The 17280-nt window shown below is 38.8% G+C and overlaps 1 protein-coding gene across 2 annotated transcripts in view; it reads right to left on the reverse strand.

Annotated features, from left to right (window-relative positions):
- ADCY3 (adenylate cyclase 3) overlaps positions 1-17280 on the reverse strand; it is a 219802-nt gene that overhangs the window by 173988 nt on the left and 28534 nt on the right. The gene's annotated exons all lie outside the window — the stretch shown is intronic.

The following is a 17280-nucleotide window of genomic DNA, read 5'->3' on the forward strand; positions in this document are numbered from 1 at the left end:
GTTTCTGCAGAGGGATATATGTGAACGCATGATTTAGGAACAGAGGGCCTGGTTCAGAGCCGCTCATAAGCGGCCGCTCGTTCGCTCCGAGCGATGTTCGCACAACTGCGCATGCGTATGGGTTGTAATAAGCATGCGCGAACCAGTCATTGCGGTCGGAAATTGTGTGCTCGCAAAATAGCGAGTGCCTGCTAATTTGAGTGACAGGATGAGGCGTTTGTGGGTGGTAACAGGCGAAGGTGCATGAAAACGGGGAGTGGAGATCCGAACGCAGGCGTGCCAAACGGTCAAAACGGGCGTTTTAAGGGTGTGCATAATTAACAAAGCAGCGTCATCGACCACGTCACTTGGTTGTTTCTTAGCCTGAACTGTTCGCATGATTGCGGTAGGAAAATCCAACCACAAACACTGCGAGCAGTTCAGACGCCTTTCGATGTACTCGATTAATCAAATAAATATCGGAGATGACGTAGGATGTGAGCGGCCAGGGGACGTTTTTTAAAAAATAGTGAGCGCATGTTTCGTTCGCTCGTTCAGACATAGAGGCGTCAACAGACCGCAAAGAGCGAGCGCTCAATTTAAATATCCGGCCCCTTTTTCTGAACGAGCGAGCGCAAATAGCGTCCGGCTCTGAATCAGGCCCAGAGTAAAGAAAAGCTGCCGCTATGAGCCTGAAACCGGGAACTTTTTGTAATTAATTGTGTAACGAGTCCCAAAGTGCTGCTCAGTCATAGTCTGATCTAGCGATATTATTAGTGTATTTAAAAAGGTAAAATGTTTTCATCACAATATAATATAACATGTTACCCGCAGTGACGTTAGCTACATCCCCCATTCCCCCATGCAGAGTGTGTTTCAGGTACGATCAGCACTGCAGTAAGTATGCAGCAAGATACACTTCCCATAGAGACGGGCGTTCTTATCCATCAATGGCGCTGGCTGGACTGCAACTAAGAGCCGTATTCAATTACAGCGGATCCGCAATACTTTTTCTCCTCCTAGACTTTTCTCCTACATCGCATCTTTTGTTGGCAGAAAAGTATTGCGGCCGTGCCCGCTTTACCCCGTATTCAATATGGAAGTGCACGAAAACGGGACCCGGCGAAACTTGGAACAGGCGGAAAGTACTGTCAGATTTGGGGAAATCAGCCTGACACCCCCCAAAAGATGCTCTGACATGGGGATTCCCTATGGTACCCCCCGATTTGGCTTGCTGAAGGTATTTGGTGTTATTAAACGGGCTCAATAGCTGCTAAATAGCGTTTTTCTATACGTGGTGCAGAATAGTATTCAGGAGTATTTTATCCAGAAAATAAGTTATCCCAGCAAATTTGGGGTACTTGAAAATGGGGGCCAGCATATTTTACAGTTGCTAAAGTTAAGTTGAAAAAATCGTGAAAAATCCACCTTCCGCAAGCACCTGCAACGAAAAAAACACTTGGGGCATACTTGGGGACCCCCCCAGAGTCAAGTTCGCTAGTTTTTATCTTTGTCCCCCAACATTTTTTTTTTCACCCCTAAATTCAAAGTGATTTTTTGGGGTGTCCTTAAGTGTTTTTTTTTTTTTTTAATTGACACAGTTTACCTTTGGGGGACTGTCTGAAGGCTGCATGGGGGTTCCCGCAACGTTGCAGCCCAAAACCCCAATTCTGCACTTTTTTTCCGCCTGCTATTCATAGGCGAAACTTTTTTGCCTATTACATTGCATTGACTTTCCGCCTAGGTGGAAAGTCTTTCAAATTGAATACGGAGTTAAATCCAAGCAGGCAAAAATTACATCATAGGTGAAAAGTTTTCGCCAAAAACACACAAAAACGGCTTTTTGCTTCAAATTGAATACGGGCCTAAAATGCAATTATTTAATATCTTATGGTTCCTGAGTGAGTTTCAGCCCTTAGAATACATACTGTACACTTACACAGCCAATGACACATACACTACATCATCATAGCAACAGCTTGTGCAGGATCTACTGAGAGGACCGGAAGAAACACAGACACAACTGAGACTCACTGACAGGACAGACAGAGACACAAGCAAAACTGAGGAACAATCACATTTGACAGTGCTGGGAGACAGGCTCACAGGTCAGACAGACTCACTGACAGGACAGACAGAGACACAAGCAGGACTGAGGAAGAGTCACACTGACAGTGCTGGGAGACAGGCTCACAGGTCAGACAGACTCACTGACAGGACAGACAGAGACACAAGCAGGACTGAGGAACAGTCACACTGACAGTGCTGGGAGACAGGCTCACAGGTCAGACAGACTCACTGACAGGACAGACAGACTCAAGCAGGACTGAGGAACAATCACACTGACACCGCTGGGAGACAGGCTCACAGGTCAGACAGACAAACTGACAGGTCAGGCAGACACAATGACAGGGCTCACCCTCCTTCCCCCCATGGATTAGGCATCTATAGACTCCTCTCCTCCCTGAGCCGTGTGCAGAGACATAGAGGATACACTGAGCACACAATTAATTTTCTCTGCTGCCTCCTGGACTAGTCCTCCGGCATTACTGACAACCAGTCCGAGCTTTGAGTGCTGGTTATTGGAATACTGTTGGGGGATTGCGGCGGTTGAATGCTGATTTTCAATACACCAAACAAGTCTGTGGTGTCGATGATCAGAAGTGTGATGTGCACAGAGGCGCACGTGTGCACGGGCTATATAAGTGTTGCGGCACAAAACCAAGGCGCTCTGCGCTGCATGTCTGGTGCTCTTTGTTAATTAGTCCCCTGTGGGGGTGACAGGAACACTTTAACAGAGTCTAAGTAATATGGAGACAGCAGAGACCGGGGACTGAAAGGGGATGAGTGGGGAAAATTAGGGGAAATTCCAATTTAATGCAATGGTGAGGTTCAGGCAGGGGGACTGGGTTCTCATACAAAATATATGTAAATAAATATAATACTCAGGAGACCCCTGAAAGGTCACGCTTTACAGCTACGTATTCATATCAGATATTCCCCCGTGACTCAGACGTGTATAGGTAATGATAGTGACTATCCCCAGTGCACACAGCGCAAGAATGCTGGGAGCACTGGGGGAAGGGCACCGAGGAATACAGACAATCCAAATATATCTACAATCACGCTTTGGTTGATATAAGCATGGCCGTTATGCCGAATTACCCTGGGACTAAAATAGTTATCTAAATCCCTTTGATTAGAAGGGGCTGTGTGCTGGTTTCCTCTGTAATCCTCCCCCTTACAATTATTAGCTCATATGTTTTCTTATACTGATGGAGGGCTGTACTAACAGTTATTAGTGTAACATATACCAGCACTGCAATATGAATATTCTCTGTGCCTCTTAGTTACAGAGCCATCATGTCACAGATTGCACAGCTACCATTATATAATGTTACAGATTGCACAGCTACCATTATATAATGTTACAGATTGCACAGCTACCATTATATAATGTTACAGATTGCAGCTATCATTATATAATGTTACAGATTGCAGCTATCATTATATAATGTTACAGATTGCAGCTACCATTATATAATGTTACAGATTGCAGCTACCATTATATAATGTTACAGATTGCAGCTACCATTATATAATGTTACAGATTGCAGCTACCATTATATAATGTTACAGATTGCACAGCTACCATTATATAACATTACAGATTGCAGCTATCATTATATAATGTTACAGCTTGCACAGCTACCATTATATAATGTTACAGATTGCACAGCTACCATTATATAATGTTACAGATTGCAGCTATCATTATATAATGTTACAGATTGCACAGCTACCATTATATAACATTACAGATTGCTGCTATCATTATATAATGTTACAGATTGCACAGCTACCATTATATCACATTACAGATTGCAGCTATCATTATATAATGTTACAGATTGCACAGCTCCCATTATGTTACAGATTGCAGCTACCATTATAATGTTACAGATTGCACAGTTACCATTATATAATGTTACAGATTGCACAGCTACCATTATAATGTTACAGATTGCACAGCTACCATTATAATGTTACAGATTGCAGCTATCATTATATAATGTTACAGATTGCAGCTATCATTATATAATGTTACAGATTGCACAGCTACCATTATATAATGTTACAGATTGCAGCTATCATTATAAAGTTACAGATTGCACAGCTACCATTATAATGTTACAGATTGCACAGCTAAAATTATATAATGTTACAGATTGCAGCTATCATTATAATGTCACAGATTGCAGCTACCATTATATAATGTTACAGATTGCACAGCTATCATTATATAATGTTACAGATTGCAGCTACCATTATATAATGTTACAGATTGCACAGCTACCATTATAATGTGACAGATTGCAGCTATCATTATATAATGTTACAGATTGCACAGCTACCATTATAATGTTACAGATTGCACAGCTAAAATTATATAATGTTACAGATTGCAGCTATCATTATAATGTCACAGATTGCACAGCTACCATTATATAATGTTACAGATTGCACAGCTATCATTATATAATGTTACAGATTGCAGCTACCATTATATAATGTTACAGATTGCACAGCTACCATTATAATGTGACAGATTGCAGCTATCATTATATAATGTTACAGATTGCACAGCTACCATTATATAATGTTACAGATTGCAGCTATCATTATATAATGTTACAGATTGCAGCTATCATTATATAATGTTACAGATTGCACAGCTACCATTATATAATGTTACAGATTGCACAGCTACCATTATATAATGTTACAGATTGCAGCTACCATTATATAATGTTACAGATTGCAGCTATCATTATATAATGTTACAGATTGCAGCTACCATTATATAATGTTACAGATTGCAGCTATCATTATATAATGTTACAGATTGCACAGCTACCATTATATAACATTACAGATTGCAGCTATCATTATATAATGTTACAGCTTGCACAGCTACCATTATATAATGTTACAGATTGCACAGCTACCATTATATAATGTTACAGATTGCAGCTATCATTATATAATGTTACAGATTGCACAGCTACCATTATATAACATTACAGATTGCTGCTATCATTATATAATGTTACAGATTGCACAGCTACCATTATATCACATTACAGATTGCAGCTATCATTATATAATGTTACAGATTGCACAGCTCCCATTATGTTACAGATTGCAGCTACCATTATAATGTTACAGATTGCACAGTTACCATTATATAATGTTACAGATTGCACAGCTACCATTATAATGTTACAGATTGCACAGCTACCATTATAATGTTACAGATTGCAGCTATCATTATATAATGTTACAGATTGCAGCTATCATTATATAATGTTACAGATTGCACAGCTACCATTATATAATGTTACAGATTGCAGCTATCATTATAAAGTTACAGATTGCACAGCTACCATTATAATGTTACAGATTGCACAGCTAAAATTATATAATGTTACAGATTGCAGCTATCATTATAATGTCACAGATTGCAGCTACCATTATATAATGTTACAGATTGCACAGCTATCATTATATAATGTTACAGATTGCAGCTACCATTATATAATGTTACAGCTTGCACAGCTACCATTATAATGTTACAGATTGCACAGCTAAAATTATATAATGTTACAGATTGCAGCTATCATTATAATGTCACAGATTGCACAGCTACCATTATATAATATTACAGATTGCACAGCTACCATTATATAATGTTACAGATTGCACAGCTACCATTAGAATGTTACAGATTGCACAGCTACCATTATATAATATTACAGATTGCACAGCTACCATTATAATGTTACAGATTGCACAGCTACCATTATAATGTTACAGATTGCACAGATACCATTATATAATGTTACAGATTGCACAGCTACCATTATAATGTTACAGATTGCAGCTATCATTATATAATGTTACAGATTGCACAGCTACCATTATAATGTTACAGATTGCAGCTACCATTATATAATGTTACAGATTGCACAGATACCATTATAATAATAAAGATTGCACAGCTACCATTAGAATGTTACAGATTGCACAGCTATCATTATATAATGTTACAGATTGCACAGCTACCATTATAATGTTACAGATTGCACAGCTACCATTATATAATGTTACAGATTGCAGCTATCATTATATAATGTTACAGATTGCAGCTACCATTATATAACATTACAGATTGCAGCTATCTTTATATAATGTTACAGATTGCAGCTACCATTATAATAATACAGATTGCACAGCTACCATTATAATGTTACAGATTGCAGCTATCATTATATAATGTTACAGATTGCACAGCTACCATTATAATGTTACAGATTGCACAGCTACCATTATATAATGTTACAGATTGCAGCTACCATTATAATGTTACAGATTGTAGTTACCATTATAATGTTACAGATTGCAGCTATCATTATATAATGTTACAGATTGCACAGCTACCATTATAATGTTACAGATTGCAGTTACCATTATAATGTTACAGATTGCAGATACCATTATAATGTTACAGATTGCACAGCTACCATTATATAATGTTACAGATTGCAGCTATCGTTATATAATGTTACAGATTGCAGCTACCATTATAATAATACAGATTGCACAGCTACCATTATATAATGTTACAGATTGCACAGATACCATTATATAATGTTACAGATTGCACAGCTACCATTATAATGTGACAGATTGCACAGCTACCATTATATAATGTTACAGATTGCAGCTACCATTATAATAATACAGATTGCACAGCTACCATTATAATGTTACAGATTGCACAGCTACCATTATAATGTTACAGATTGCACAGCTACCATTATAATGTGACAGATTGCAGCTACCATTATAATGTTACAGATTGCACAGCTACCATTATAATGTTACAGATTGCACAGCTACCATTATATAATGTTAGAGATTGCACAGCTACCATTATAATGTTACAGATTGCAGCTATCATTATAATGTTACAGATTGCAGCTACCATTATAATGTTACAGATTGCACAGCTACCATTATATAATGTTACAGATTGCAGCTACCATTATAATGTTACAGATTGCAGTTACCATTATAATGTTACAGATTGCAGCTATCATTATATAATGTTACAGATTGCACAGCTACCATTATAATGTTACAGATTGCAGTTACCATTATAATGTTACAGATTGCAGATACCATTATATAATGTTACAGATTGCACAGCTACCATTATATAATGTTACAGATTGCACAGCTACCATTATATAATGTTACAGATTGCAGCTATCGTTATATAATGTTACAGATTGCACAGCTACCATTATAATAATACAGATTGCACAGCTACCATTATAATGTTACAGATTGCACAGCTACCATTATAATGTGACAGATTGCAGCTACCATTATAATGTTACAGATTGCAGCTACCATTATATAATGTTACAGATTGCAGCTATCATTATAATGTTACAGATTGCAGCTGTCATTATAATGTTACAGATTGCACAGCTACCATTATATAATGTTACAGATTGCACAGCTACCATTATGTAATGTTACAGATTGCACAGCTACCATTATAATGTTATATTGCACAGCTACCATTATAATGTTACAGATTGCACAGCTACCATTATAATGTTACAGATTGCAGCTACCATTATATAATGTTACAGATTGCAGCTATCATTATAATGTTACAGATTGCAGCTACCATTATATAATGTTACAGATTGCAGCTATCATTATAATGTTACAGATTGCAGCTGTCATTATAATGTTACAGATTGCACAGTTACCATTATATAATGTTAGAGATTGCACAGCTACCATTATAATGTTACAGATTGCAGCTATCATTATAATGTTACAGATTGCAGCTACCATTATAATGTTACAGATTGCAGCTACCATTATAATGTTACAGATTGCAGTTACCATTATAATGTTACAGATTGCACAGCTACCATTATAATGTTACAGATTGCACAGCTACCATTATAATGTTACAGATTGCAGTTACCATTATAATGTTACAGATTGCACAGCTACCATTATATAATGTTACAGATTGCACAGCTACCATTATAATGTTACAGATTGCACAGCTACCATTATATAATGTTACAGATTGCACAGCTACCATTATAATGTTATATTGCACAGCTACCATTATAATGTTACAGATTGCACAGCTACCATTATAATGTTACAGATTGCACAGCTACCATTATAATGTGACAGATTGCAGCTACCATTATAATGTTACAGATTGCACAGCTACCATTATAATGTTACAGATTGCACAGCTACCATTATATAATGTTAGAGATTGCACAGCTACCATTATAATGTTACAGATTGCAGCTATCATTATAATGTTACAGATTGCAGCTACCATTATAATGTTACAGATTGCAGCTACCATTATAATGTTACAGATTGCACAGCTACCATTATATAATGTTAGAGATTGCAGCTATCGTTATATAATGTTACAGATTGCAGCTACCATTATAATAATACAGATTGCACAGCTACCATTATAATGTTACAGATTGCACAGCTACCATTAGAATGTTACAGATTGCACAGCTACCATTATATAATGTTACAGATTGCACAGCTACCATTATAATGTGACAGATTGCAGCTACCATTATAATGTTACAGATTGCAGCTACCATTATATAATGTTACAGATTGCAGCTATCATTATAATGTTACAGATTGCAGCTGTCATTATAATGTTACAGATTGCACAGCTACCATTATATAATGTTACAGATTGCACAGCTACCATTATAATGTTATATTGCACAGCTACCATTATAATGTTACAGGTTGCACAGCTACCATTATAATGTTACAGATTGCACAGCTACCATTATAATGTTACAGATTGCAGCTACCATTATATAATGTTACAGATTGCAGCTATCATTATAATGTTACAGATTGCAGCTACCATTATATAATGTTACAGATTGCAGCTATCATTATAATGTTACAGATTGCAGCTGTCATTATAATGTTACAGATTGCAGCTACCATTATAATGTTACAGATTGCAGCTACCATTATAATGTTACAGATTGCAGTTACCATTATAATGTTACAGATTGCACAGCTACCATTATATAATGTTACAGATTGCAGCTACCATTATAATGTTACAGATTGCAGTTACCATTATAATGTTACAGATTGCAGCTATCATTATATAATGTTACAGATTGCACAGCTACCATTATAATGTTACAGATTGCAGTTACCATTATAAAGTTACAGATTGCAGATACCATTATATAATGTTACAGATTGCACAGCTACCATTATATAATGTTACAGATTGCACAGCTACCATTATAATGTTACAGATTGCAGTTACCATTATAATGTTACAGATTGCAGATACCATTATATAATGTTACAGATTGCACAGCTACCATTATATAATGTTACAGATTGCACAGCTACCATTATATAATGTTACAGATTGCAGCTATCGTTATATAATGTTACAGATTGCAGCTACCATTATAATAATACAGATTGCACAGCTACCATTATAATGTTACAGATTGCAGCTACCATTATAATAATACAGATTGCACAGCTACCATTATAATGTTATATTGCACAGCTACCATTATAATGTTACAGGTTGCACAGCTACCATTATATAATGTTACAGATTGCACAGATACCATTATATAATGTTACAGATTGCACAGCTACCATTATATAATGTTACAGATTGCACAGCTACCATTATATAATGTTACAGATTGCACAGCTACCATTATAATGTGACAGATTGCAGCTACCATTATAATGTTACAGATTGCAGCTACCATTATATAATGTTACAGATTGCAGCTATCATTATAATGTTACAGATTGCAGCTGTCATTATAATGTTACAGATTGCACAGCTACCATTATATAATGTTACAGATTGCAGCTATCATTATAATGTTACAGATTGCAGCTGTCATTATAATGTTACAGATTGCACAGCTACCATTATAATGATACGAATTGCACAACTATTAATATAATGGATTTCCCAACTAATAATATAATGTTACAGATTTCCCATCTATTAATATAATGTTACAGATTGACAACTATTAATATAATCCCAACTATTAATATAATGTTACAGATTGCCCAACTATTAATATAATGTTACGGATTTCCCAACTATTAATATAATGTTACAGATTTCCCAACTATTAATATAATGTTACAGATTGCCCAACTATTAATATAATGTTACAGATTTCCCAACTATTAATATAATGTTACAGATTGCCCAACTATTAATATAATGTTACAGATTTCCCAACTATTAATATAATATAACGGATTGACAACTATTAATATAATCCCAACTATTAATATAATGTTACAGATTGACCAACTATTAATATAATGTTACGGATTTCCCAACTATTAATATATTATAACGGATTGACAACTATTAATATAATCCCAACTATTAATATAATGTTACAGATTGCCCAACTATTAATATAATGTTACGGATTTCCCAACTATTAATATAATGTTACGGATTGCCCAACTATTAATATAATGTTACGGATTGACAACTATTAATATAATATTACAGATTGGCAACTATTAATATAATGTTACGGATTGACAACTATTAATGTAATGTTATAGATTGACAACTATTAATATAATGGTACAAATTGCCCAACTATTAATATAATGTTACAGATTTCCCAACTATTAATGTAATGTTACGGATTGCCCAACTATTAATATAATGTTACGGATTGACAACTATTAATATAATATTACGGATTGGCAACTATTAATATAATGTTACGGATTTCCCAACTATTAATATAATATTACGGATTGGCAACTATTAATATAATGTTACGGATTTCCCAACTATTAATATAATGTTACGGATTGACAACTATCATAATAATGTTACATATTGCACAACTACCATTATAATGTTACAGATTGCAGCTATCATTATGTTACAGATTGCAGCTATCATTATAATGTTACACATTGCACAACATTTATTATGTTACGGATTGGCCAACTATTAATATAATGTTACAGATTTGACAACTATTAATATAATGTTACAGATTGCAGCTATCATTATAATGTTACAGACTGTCCAATTATTATAATAATGTTACATATTTCCCAAATATTATTATAGTGTTAAAGATTGTCCAATTATTCTTATAATCTATATAATAAAATAAAGTCCTCCTAACAAATTACAGTCAGGTGCATAGATATTGGGACATTGACAGAATTTTCATATTTTGGCTTCTATTCACCACCACAATGGCTTTGAAATGAAACAAACAAGATGTGCTTTAACTGCAGATTTTCAGATTTAATTTGAGGGTAAATACATCCAAATCAGGTGAACGGTGTAGGAATTAGAACGGTTTCTATATGTGCCTCCCACTTTTTAAGGGGCCAAAAGTAATGGGACTATCAATTCAATAGCTATTTCATGGACAGGTGTGGGCTATTCCCTCGTTATTTCATTATCAATTAAGCAGGTAAAAGGTCTGGAGTTGATTCTAGGTGTGACATTTGCATTTGGAATCAGTTGCTGTCGACTCTCAATATGAGATCCAAAGAGCTGTCACTATCAGTGAAGCAAGCCATCATTAGGCTGAAAAATCAAAACAAACCCATCAGAGAGATAGCAAAAACATTAGGTGTGGCCAAATCAACTGTTTGGAACATTCTTAAAAAGAAAGAACGCATCGGAGAGCTCAGCAACACCAAAAGACCCGGAAGACCACGGAAAACAACTGTGGTGGATGACAAGATAATTATTTCCCTGGTGAAGAAAAATCCCTTCACAACAGTTGGCCAAATCAAGAACACTCTCCAGGAGGTAGATGTATATGTGTCAAAGTCAACAATCAAGAGAAGACTTCACAACAGTGAATATATAGGGTTCACCACAAGATGTAAACCATTGGTGAGCCACAAAAGCAGGAAGACCAGATTAGAGTTTGCCAAACAACATCTAAAAGAGCCATTACAGTTCTGGAACAACATCCTATGGACAGATGAGACAAAGATCAACTTGTACCAGAGTGATGGGAAGAGAAGAGTATGGAGAAGAAAAGGAACTGCTCATGATCCAAAACATACCATCTCATCATTGAAGCATGGTGGTGGTAGTGTCATGGCGTGGGCATGTATGGCTGCCAATGGAACTGGTTCCCTTGTATTTATTGATAATGTGAATTCTGAAGTGTTTCGGGCAATATTATAAGCTCATATTAAGTCAAATGCTTCAGACCTCATCGGACGGCCCTTCACAGTGCAGATGGACAATGACCCAAAGCATACTGCAAAAGCAACCAAAGAGTTTTTTAAGGCTAAAAAGTGGAATGTTATGCAATGGCCAAGTCAATCTCCTGACCTGAATCCGATTGAGCATGCATTTCACTTGATGAAGACAAAACTGAAGGGAAAATGCCCCAAGAACAAGCAGGAACTGAAGACATTTGCAGTAGAGGCCTGGCAGAGCATCACCAGGGATGAAACCCAACGTCTGGTGATGTCTATGCGTTCCAGACTTCAGGCTGTAATTGCCTGCAAATGATTTGCAACAAAGTATTAAAAAGTGAAAGTTAGATTTAGGATTGTTTAGTTTGTCCCATTACTTTTGGCCCCTTAAAAAGTGGGAGGCACATATAGAAACCGTTGTAATTCCTACACCGTTCACCTGATTTGGATGTAATTACCCTCAAATTAAATCTGAAAGTCTGCAGTTAAATCACATCTTGTTTGTTTCATTTCAAAGTCATTGTGGTGGTGAATAGAGGCCAAAATATGAAAATTCTGTCAATGTCCCAATATTTATGAACCTGACTGCCCCCGCTCACCTCTTAGACAAATACCATTTAACCTCCAGTAAAGAACAAAATCACAATCAAGGCTGACGTCATCTCAGCACGTGTGGGTCGGTCGACGCTGTGAAGTGCGCAGTGCGCGGTACAGATACTCTGAAAAGGAGCCCCTCCCTGTGATGTGCTCGGAGTGAAGTGACCACATCAGTGGTCTCTTCACTCGTCTAATGGGAGTCTTGTGCATGCGTGGTCTACAGACCACGCATGTGCTGTGAACATTGCGGGTGGTATATTTTGCGAAGTGTAACCCGTTGGCTACAGGAGCACAACGCCATCTTCGGATGCCATAAACTGTGTGGGCCAAACTTCGGAATGCTTTGCGTCAGACATGTAAGAACCGCAGCCGATATTGGAGACATCTGCTGCGATCCCTCCATAGTACATATGGGGGATACTTAATATTTGCAAATATCCCCCCCCCCCCCCAAAAAAAAGGATTTTTTTTTTGAGGATATGATGCAAATATTTAATGGTAAATAGGGCCCTTAATCTCCCCATGGGAAGAAGCCAGACTTTGGGGGATAAAAGGTAAGTTTGTGGGGCTTGGTGGACTAACCTGACTATTGTGGAAGAATATTGTACAGTTATACTACCGTGCTACGTTTTATTGTATATCGTGTAATAAAGATCCTGGTGCATCATTCCTGTTGGCCTTGCTTGTGTGGTCTTTGAACCTAGATACTGTGGTATATACTGTGAGGCCAGGCCCTAGTACCGTTTCCTCATACCGTGACGTTAGGTACAATTCACTACAGTTTACCAATAACTGTCCCGAAGTTTTCCTCTTGGAGCCTTGTACTGCTGTCCACATTCTTTTGTTCAGCTGTAATCCTGATCTTCTGGGAAACGAGAGATAAAGATCGATTCTTTTTTTTTTTTTTCCTAGCAGAATATTTTGCAAATACATTTTAAATGTGTGATGTTATTCCCTGCAGTCAGATATGAGTGTGAAAAAATTTGCACGTCTCACACTTTGAGATGACAGCGAACACTATTTACACATCGAGCTCGGTTAACAGGTCTTCGGAGCATCTGCCAGTGTGCAGTATCTCAGATCTGCTCTAAACAGTTTTAAGTTAGATTTACCCACAAGGTTCTAACCCTGCCACTGAGAGCCACCGCAGAGTTCTTTGTGCCTCCAATTCTGGCCACAGCTGGCTCTGCGTCCTGCCTTGCTTTGAATGGGAAAGTTAGTTGCCACCTATTTATCAAAACACAGCTTTCTTTAATTTGACTTTATTTTAATAATAGGCAGAATGTTTTCTTTTTCTGTCTAGAAGTAAGACCATGTAGGGTGGAGAAGAGGCACTCTGGTAGATGGGATGGTGCGCATGGTCATGGATCTCCAATGTGTGTAAGACCAGGTGTAAGAGCTTCCAATCCTGAGCCTGCCAGTGTAAGAAGTGACCTGTCATGCTGTGGGAACCACCGCACCCAGCAACACTGGGTATGGGACCCTTATTAATGAGTTGGCGTAAAGTTGGAAGTTTGCAAATTAATTTCTATTGCAACTGTTTAGAGTATTGTGCAGGTGGAATAAGGAGCACGTGTACATACAATATTACCATCTACTGAAAGTACTGTGCAGGGGGAGGGTGGAGAAGTTGTGCATGATTATTGTGCTGGAGGAAGAGGAGTATCAATAAAGTTTGGTTTGTTTTCATCACAATATAGTCTGCTGTCCAACGTTCTTTGACTTGCACTGCACCCATTGTCCCCTCTACCAGATACTATCAGCCAGTTGTTCAGGGGCTCTCTTGTTACTAGGGGAGACGCCGCAGCGAGCAGTTATTCCACACAGTCCTCCCATCCTATGTAAGTTTATAACAGCACCAGAGGGTTCAAACCTCAGAGGGATAAGTTGATGAGATGACAATTTACCAGCTTTGAAGACCATTACATCACCACAAGAGTATCTTATTTTTCCTCTTTATCCTGATAAGATTGCAGACTTACTGGTCAGCTTCAAGGGGATTAAAGCCCATGGCTGGAAGACATTGTTCAATTGACTTGTGCCGGAGTTAAACTAGAACGAACTACTTAATATGCTTGACTTAGAGAAAAGAGAGAAAGTGGCAATCTATCAGTAGTCACAATGACCTAATAGGTACCGGGATAGAAACCGCAGGGCCTGCTGTAGCTATCATGCGTGCCCCTCAGACTGCGGCACTCAGAGGAGAATAGTACGGTGTCAGCAATTGGCAGGGAGCTTACTGAGCTCTTTGGGGCTTGTTCAGAGAGTCGGTCACATGTGTCAGCTGACCCTCTGCAACTAGGTGCCAGGACAGGGGCTGGAAATGTGGGAAGTGGGCGTGAATGCAACTGCATTGGGCGTAAAGTGGCCACGAAAGGGCAGCTCAAGTTAGGACAAACATGGTTGCCGATAAGTCTCGAACACAGCTTGCGTCATCTCCGACCTTGGTGTAAGTGTAAAGTTGATGACTGCAAAATTGATAATGATAACTGCGCCCGATTGGTCGTAAATGCGAAAAAAATACACCCATTTATTCAAATACATGAAAACAGCAGGAGCAGTCCATAAAAAAAGTCACTTTACACTCATTGTACACAAATAGAGACTGATAATTAACATGTTGGTTTGCGCCTGCTGTACGGAGCAATGCAGATGCTTCTAGCCTCCGGGGCACTTATTAACATCACAGTCCGGCCATCGACTTCAGTATATTCTCATTGTGTGCTGCGAATGTAAGCGTTTAGTGGAGCCACACCTCCAGTAACAATGCAGTCTCATCTCAGCCACCTACGACACGGGGAGGGAGTCGCAGCTTGAGATAGGAGGATGTAACTGTGAATCGTTCGCAAGGATACGTCTTTAAAAAAAAAACGCAAGTTCAGACTGCCTCCGAATAAGCCCCTCTATCACCACTAGCACAGGGGATTTGCTGCTCACAAAAGAGACGGAATCAGCATGGCCGGTGGTTCAAATCCCGACAGCGGCTGCCCGGCAGGTGTGAAAATCCTGATCGTCCCAGGTAAGTATTTGCTAACCCTATTCTACCCCGTAACCCTCCCTTAGGGGTGCCTAAGATAACCTCCCCCCAAAGTGCCTAACTCTAATCCCCCCTCTAAGTGGCTAAACCTAACCCTCCCTACCCCACCACCTAAACCTGTCCCCTGGGGGGGTGCCTAACCCTAACCTCCCTCCATGGGTGCCTAACCCTAACCCCCCTTTTCCCTAGACTAACCCTAACCTCCTGGGGGGGTGCCTATCCCTAAGTCCCCCCCGGGAGCCCCCTAATCTAACCCTCCCCTACCCGCGGCTGTCCGCGCCAGGCTTACCTTTCGATCGGTAAGCCGGGTGTCGGTCTCCCAGCGTAGGTCTAATGACAGGCGTCGGGATTTTGACGCCTGTCATTAGACACTTGCCGGGATTAGACAGTCGGGAAGCCGGCGGTCGGGATTACGTCCGTCGGCTTCCCGACTGCCACCCACTGAGACTGATTCAGCATTCTAGGGCTGCACAAGTCATTTCCGCTCAGAGGAGAAGGGAACTATAGGTGCACAGTATCTTGGCGGGGAGTGTGAGAGCCAGAGAAGGCAGGTAAGGTATGTGAGAGGAAGGGAGGGGAGCATGGTAATATGATGAATTGCTGGGGGACATAATGATATTGAGGACTGATGGAGGCTGTGCTGATAAGGGGCTGTATGGGGATTGGTGGAAATTAATGTTGTGGTCCAGTAAAGACGGTTATTGAGGGTAGCCATTGATGGGGACATGATGATGCTGGTAAGTTATGTGGCCCACGAAATGTATTCTTAAACAGTGATCCAAAAATAAATAACATTCTCTATATATATTTGTATGTTCAAGGCGGATAGATCTGTAGTCCAGGACACCTGAGTGGCAGATCTTGGCAGACGGATTTACCAGGCTTTGACTGGGTTTTCTCTGTTGTCTAAAGGCACTCTAAAGATGACAGGACCGGATACAGACCCAACACTGGAATGGATGGTAGCTGTGGAAGAATCAGGAATAGAGCCAGGGAAGCAGGAATTGCTGATATTACCTGGGCAGACAGATGGGATGCTTTGCACAGGTGTAGAGCAGATTCAACAAACAGGAGCAGGCTGGAATTACCTATGCAACTTGAGATGTTGATTACACAGAAGTAGCATGGCAATGAAAGTTATTGCAGCAAATACAATCAGAAATGCACCAGCAGGATAACAAACACATGTAATCAGAGCACTGTACTGGCAATGACTGAGAGCCAGAAGCTGGAATATATACCTCGGGGTTATCCAGGATTGAAGGAGCAGCGTCAGATGTTCCCGGCTGACT

The sequence above is a fragment of the Taudactylus pleione genome, unplaced genomic scaffold, assembly GCF_031769625.1.
Source record: "Taudactylus pleione unplaced genomic scaffold, aTauple2 ptg000434l, whole genome shotgun sequence".
NCBI classification, from domain to species: domain Eukaryota; kingdom Metazoa; phylum Chordata; class Amphibia; order Anura; family Myobatrachidae; genus Taudactylus; species Taudactylus pleione.